Genomic DNA, 7,379 nt, shown 5'->3' with positions numbered 1-7,379 from the left:
TCGATCTGAGAAACTAACACGCTTTTGGGGAAAAAATAGAAAGATGCATTGTAAGGTGAGAATCTTACATGCAGATGGAGAACACAGTACTGATTTAAGATATGAAGTGTCTCTTGGTGACACACACAGACCCATACACACACACAGTGGGTAAAGTTCTACCAGCAGAAGCTCGCTTTCAAAATGAGGAGCTTGCTTAGATTAAAATAATGAGCAGTTTCCTAGTGCTCTAATGTTTAATGGTGGATATTAGAAAAAGCTAAGAGGCCCCTGGGTGGCTCAGTGGGTAAAGTGTCCGACTCTTGATTTCAGCTCAGGTCATCTCAGGGTCGTGAAATTGAGCCCCGTGTCAGGCTCTGTGCTCAATGTGGAGTCTGCTTGAGATTCTCTCTCTTCCTCTCCCTCTGCCCCTCTCCCCACTCTCTCTCTCTAAATAAATAAATAAAATCTTAAAAAAAAAACACAGAAAAAGAAAAAGCTAAACAGAGCATCGACATCATTTCCTTTGGATTTTGTGTGAAGTCTACCATGGACAAAACCCCCCTGTTGCCACCCTACATCAGCTTTAGGGTAAAAGAAAACCACAAATGGAATTATTTAAGATTTCAGGTTTCATTTTGTGTTCTACTCTGAAAATGAAGAGTTTCAAAACTCTGTAGAGTGGATTAGGGGACATTAGAGAGAAAAGGGTGGGAGAAAGAGAAAGGTAGGAGAAGCCTGCTTTAAAAAATAAACTTAGCTTGAAATGATAGCCCTCAGTGGTTTGGGCTCAGTTTCAGGACACAGGGAAGGTAAAATTTAGATACCACTGGAGGAGAGAAATGAGGGTGGGAGGAGTGTTTATAAGGTGCAGTAAACGTCAAGGGAAAAATGCACTCGGGTGTTTATTGGGAGGTTTATGGGATACGGTGGGAAATGCAGTGGTCCTGGAGCCTGGGACCTGTGTTTGCATGCCTAGTCTGTGACCTTCTGCATTTGCAACGAGTTATCGGCTTTTTTAGGCCTACGGTAAGAATAATGATGTCGTTCTCACAGGATTGTTGTGGGGACTAACTGAAATCATAGCTGTGAGTCACCTGGCATGTGTGGAGCACTCAACAAATCTTCGTTTCCTTTCTTCTGAGCCCTCTGCCATGGAAGGCTCTGCAGCTGTGGGTTTTAGCTTTTGGTCAGTGTCACAATGGCCTGTGGATTCTTTCACTGTACACGTGCCTGAGCCTCAGCTTTAGGGATTCTGACTTCATATGTGTGCAGAGGGGACTCTATGTTTGCACTTCTACTTTTTTTTTTTTTTAATAGATGGGTAATTTTTGTCCACATTAAGGTTTAAAACTACCGGTAAACTATTTGATTCCCCGCTGCCTACAGCTGAGACATTGAGGCACCAGCCCAGGGTGAAGGCCCTTCACAAACTGGCCCCCACCTATTCCCTACCAGATTTTTCCTTTCCTGCCTTCCCTTCCAGACACACAGTACCATCACTGGTCCTTGGGACGACCATCACACAACTGTAACTGCCTCTTGTTTGCATCCTTCCAAGGCCTAGGGCTTTCTGTTCGGTGTCTCTTACTCTTCCTGCAAGAGGCAACTTAATGTTTTCGCTATTCCTTCTCTCTTTGTACTTGCCTCTACTTTCAGGTAGACCCTGTGCCTCTGAATTTCTCACCCATTATTCGTACCATCTAGTCACGTAGCATGTTGGTTGATGTTATTAACCATCCTTCCTGTTTTAGGGTTTGTGGTCTTTGGGGGCAGAAAAGTGTGTTTTCAGTGCCCCCCTAACACCTAGTTCAGTGCTTGTGCTGACAGGTGCTCTATAAATAGCTGGTTAGTAAATGAAGTCATGGCCAGTCACGGTCAGAAGGCTCCTGTTCGCTGACTTGAGAGATCACTGTAGCTATGACAGCAAACTCTTCCAGTCCGTCTGCTATCACCCACCATTCTAAGTACTTCTTAGATAGGAACTGGGTTAATGTTCATAACAACCCTACGAGATTTATGCCACATTATTCCCATTTAATGGAAGAAGAAATTGTGGCCCAGAGAGGTGAAGTGACTTGTCCCAGGTCACATAGCTAGGAATTGTCAGAGTGGGGGTTCTGGCCCAGTTCGGCCAGCCCCAGAGTTCAAGCTCTTTTTTTTAAAGATTTTATTTATTTATTTGACAGAGAGCGACACAGCGAGAAAGGGAACATAAGCAGGGGGAGTGGGAGAGGGAGAAGCAGGCCTCCTGCCGAGCAGGGAGCCCAATGCGGGACTCGATCCCAGGACCCTGAGATCATGACCTGAGCGGAAGGCAGACACTTAACAACTGAGCCACCCAGGCGTCCCTGGAGTTCAAGCTCTTAATTCCCACTTTAAACTTGCCCTTTATAATAAGAGACCGAGTTTAATTAGTGCTGACTCTGAGTGCCAGGAACTTTGCTACATATACACAATTTCCCCCCTTAATTTGTATAACAGTGATGACACAAGGCAGCTTCATCCCCGCTTTGCAAATAAAGAAAACAAGTTTGATCAAATTGCCCAAGACCCTGGGGCCAGTAGCCTAATAAGATTCAAATCCAGGTCTGAATTGCTTCTGAATCCATCTGCTTAAGTGCTCTGCTCTTGTTATCAAGGACATACTTGGTCTGTCTGACTGAGACAGGAACACCCTGCTTACTGCACCCACCACTCCTGTTCTGTCAGCTGCAGTAACATTTCCTGTCAGGCCAGACTACAACCAGCCACAACACTGGGCTCTAGGCCTTTCTTTTTTTTTTTTTTTTTTAAAGATTTTATTTATTTATTTGAGAGAGAGAGAATGAGAGAGAGCGAGTACATGAGAGGGGGGAGGGTCAGAGGGAGAAGCAGACTCCCCGCCGAGCAGGGAGCCCGATGCGGGACTCGATCCCGGGACTCCAGGATCATGACCTGAGCCGAAGGCAGTCGCCTAACCAACTGAGCCACCCAGGCGCCCTAGGCCTTTCTTTGTTTAAAGGAAAACCTCCACGGTCAGATACAGCAATAGAAATATCTCTGCCCTGCTGATACTGGTTTCAAGGTTTCTGAGGATTTTATGCTCTAACACACACACACACACACACACACGTATTATATGTATACATACATATATGTATTATATACACTTGTGCACTTGTGTATGTACCTAAAACTTTTAAAACCTTGGGGTGCCTGGGTGGCACAGTCAGTTAAGTGTCCGACTCTTGGCTTCGGCTGGGGTTGTGAGATCAAGCCCTGCATCAGGCTCCATGCTCAGTGTGGAGTCTGCTTAAGTTTCTCTCTCTCCCTCTGTCCCTCCCCCTTGCATGCCCTTTCTCTCTCTAAAATCAATCAATCAATCAATCAATCTTTTTAAAAAAGAAAACCTAACTTTACTGATAGCACTGGATGCATGCACAGGAAAAAAAACTTACAAAAGGGTGGTCAAAAGCCAGTTCTGCAACCCTTCACTCTTCTCTCATCTGGAAGGTAAAAAAGAGTTGAAGAGATCCGTTGGCAATTAGGGAGATTGTTTCTTTGGGGAAAACAGCTGCAACGCACCGGAATTTTCCTTTCCACTCCATGGGGGTGGTGCGTGGGTACGTCCCTTCACCCTAAACAAACTGTGAAGGGCTTCAAGAAGGTTCTGACCTTGACCTGTACCCGGTGGAGTCTGTATAGCCCAAAGGCTGGTGGTAGACCATGGCTGGAAAAAGCCTAAAGGCCAGAGGCTATGGTTTGCGGGCGCCCTGGTGGCAGAGGCAAGGAGAGGGGCTGCACCAGAAACGGCCTGTGCTCCTAGTTTGCCGGGGCAAAGGATGCCTGAGGGTTTCCCAGTGTGGGCCCCCAGGGAGAGAGGGCCACATAGGCTTTAGGAGATCCTGCCAAAGAGGATTGCCTGAACAGGGGGAATATGAGCTTGACAAAAACGGGCCATCGGATTCCCAGAGGCTGAAGGGGAACTTGTAGACAGCAGCGCCATAGGAAGTGGATCCTAATATTGTTGGGGTGGGGGGTGTCTCTGGAAACCCACCAGAATCTCCCTGAAGAGGCAGCTTTGAACCTGGGCAAGGTGAGAGGAGACCAACCAGGTAACAGCGAAGGGAAATCTTTCTTGTCCCTTGCCTCCCCCCTCCTCGGTCAACTTCTGGAGAAGCTGAAGGAAGTGGAGGCAGAGGCACAGGGCAGGGAAATGGAGAGGCCTTTAGCGTGTGGGCACCCTTTCCCGCTACCGACACTTCTCCAGCCTCCTGGGCCTGACCGGTGCGATACAGACTCCCTAACTCTAAATGTGGTTCGGAGCATCACATGGAATGCTACATTTTAATTACTCAGTTGAGATGGTTTTGTGACTTGAAATGACTGAGGATTTTTTATTAGCTCAGAAAGACTGGAAAATATGATGGGACCTACCTGAGGGTCCGTGCCAGGATGGGAAAAAATCTAGCTCTCCAGAACTGATTCAAATGGATTCTGGGAGGAAAAAAATAAAGGCTTATTCTGATTGCCTCGTAGGAGTCTGGCTTTTCAACATAATGGTTACACTAGCTATTGTTGTGACAGGGAGGTATTATTCAGGGAGGTCTATGGGACATTCCTGGGGGCTGCTCATGGCACAGTCCCAGCTCCCTCCCAGGAACATGGCTGGATGGCACTTCCCAGCCCGTGGAGTTGGTGTCGCCCTGTGCTCTATGACCCTCCCGAGCTCTCTTTTCTCTGTCAATGTCCACATCCACCCTGCAGCTGCTGTGCAGCCCCTGAGCACTTGCAAATGGCCAGTCCAAACCGAGATGCGCTGTTAGTATAGAAGACATTCCAGATTTCAAAGGCTTCGTACCAAAAAAATGCTTATAAGTACTTAAATATAATTAAGATAGATGGTGTTAATATAAAATATTCACAAATTTTTTAAATATTAATATTTTAAAAAATTCATTGCTTGTTGAAAAGATACTATTTTGAATAAAGTGGGTAGAGTAAAAGATATTATTAAAAGTAATTTCATTATTTATTTTTACTGTTTAAAATATGGCTACTAGAAAATTTAAAATTATACATGTGGCTCACATTTGTGGCTTCATTATATTTTTATTGGATAATGTGGTTCCAAAGAGTAGTTCTTCTATCAGTCTGGATGGTTCCTAAAGTGAGGACGTCATGGAGCAGATCCTACCGTCAATTCACGATGGATGTATAATGTGAGCAAGAAATACATGTTAGCTGTTTTAAGCCAATGGGGTTTGGGGTTGTTTGTTACTGCAGTGTTAATGCCCTCACTATCCTGACTGGGTCATTGTGGAAAAAGAAAGGCAGAAGAAGTGAACCTCCTGAATATTCTATCCTCTGAAATCTCCATGAGTGTCTCTTTTGCTTCTTTAGACCCTCATCTCCATGACCAACAAACAGAAATATCAGAATCTTTTAGAATTTTCCTTATCTTTTTTTTTTTTAAGATTTTATTTATTTATATTTGACAGAGAGATACACAGCAAGAGAGGGAACACAAGCAGGGGGAGTGGGAGAGGGAGAAGCAGGCTTCCTGCAGAGCAGGGAGCCCCATGTGGGGCTTGATCCCAGGACCCTGGGATCATGACCTGAGCCGAAGGCTGACGCTTAACGACTAAGCCATCCGGGTGCCCCTTCCTTATCCTTTTAAATGGACTCTGGTCTAGTAGTAACTCAGGAGAATGGCAAATCTGGTATCACTGTGGATTTTTCTTTTTTGTCAATGTCTTGACACTCAAGGAAGATAACTTTCTGGTTGTCTTTGCAAATGAGACCAACATATGGCCAGAAGACTCATGCCCCAGTTTGGTCATTTGCTTCCTGTCACAGTGACCCTTGGATAAACAGCTCACTCTTTCAGGTAAGCCTCCCTTCCTGTTTCTCTTGTTCCCTGGACCTCTCTACAAAGTGTTCACATTAGGGTTTTACAAGGGCATTCTGAGGACTGTGTGAAGGTTATACGGAGATGGACATCTCCGGGAGAATAGTGGCAGTCAAGCTTGTTGTCATAATCCAGGGAAGACATGACAGAGTCATACCAGTGAGGGTGAGGCTGGTAAGAGTCCATTTCAGTCACCAAACAAATATTTACAGAAGGGACATCATATATCAGAAACTGTGCCAGGATAAGAAGTGGCTAAGCCTTACTCTCTACCCTCAAAGAGCTCTTAAGGTGGTATCTTCAACATCCTGTGATTGCTGGGTGCTATGACGCACAAAGAAGGGGAAATGGGCTGTAAAGCCTTCCTAGGAAATGCTGACAGCTGAGCAAAGTTTGTTTTTTTTTTTTTGAGTGAAGTCTTGAAGGATGAATAGGATTTACCAGGCAAAGAGGGTAGGAGAAAGATTTGAAAGATACTTAAGGGGAAGAATCAACAAGAAGAAGGAATCTCAGATGATTTCCAGTTTATGACTTAGCACCTGGAAGATGGTCACTTCATTGATGAGTGTAAGGAATAAAAAAAGAACAGCCTTGTTAGTGGAAAAAAAGGATGCACTTAGATAAAAAAACAAAAACAAAAACTGAGTTTAGAGTTCTAGTTAGGAATCTAGGAGTGACTGCTCACTGGTGGTTAGGGATCTACAGGACTGGAGCAAAGACGAAAGGTCAAAGCTTTTAGATTTCAGAGTCAAGAGCTTGTCTGGGGGGTATTTGAAATGATAATAATGGATGAGAATACCCAGGGAGAGCAAGAGCCCATGCATTCATTCACTCATACATTCAGTATTTACTGAGAGCCCACAATGTGGTAAATGAAGAAATGTGAGATCATCCTGGTAGATGTGTACTTTTGAAAAGAGCAGGAGTGTACTTTTCTTTCAAGGAACTTGATTGTTTAGGGGAAGTGATCAATAGCTGATAATTAGGTGGGATAGAAAACCAAGAGAACACTTTTTAAGGATGAGAGAGACTTTCTGGAATTGAAACTTCAGTTGAAATTTACCTACTTTTCAAAAAAAGCTTTTCATCAATGAGAGAAATATAACAAAAATTTCATTTGATTGTACACATAGCTGTTAATATTAAAATTTGCAGAAGTTTCAATCGTATTTATTAACGTAATTGTTCACTTCTTCCATCTGTTATCTGATTCTACTGCCCTGCAAACAATGAATCTAGGAGTCTGATGCTTCAAAAGAAGTTGATTGGACAAACTTTAATTGACCATCTCCTGAGGGGTTATGCAGGCACAGAAAAGTCAAGACTCGATCATGCCCCCTGGGACTTAGCATCTGTTTATAAAGATTAATGCCCCTGAGCTGCATAGATGATCACTGTGATGAGATTATACTTCCATTTGTAGATAATCTCTTAAAAAATAAGAAAATGGAAAGGTTGAGGAAAGTCTAGAAAACTGACTTGAGGCTCTATTTGTGCCAAATGAAAA

Source organism: Mirounga leonina, unplaced genomic scaffold, assembly GCF_011800145.1.
Source record: "Mirounga leonina isolate KUSES-001 unplaced genomic scaffold, KU_Mleo_1.0 Mir_125, whole genome shotgun sequence".
Taxonomy (NCBI): Eukaryota; Metazoa; Chordata; class Mammalia; order Carnivora; family Phocidae; genus Mirounga; species Mirounga leonina.
Note: the sequence above shows the minus strand (reverse complement) of the source record.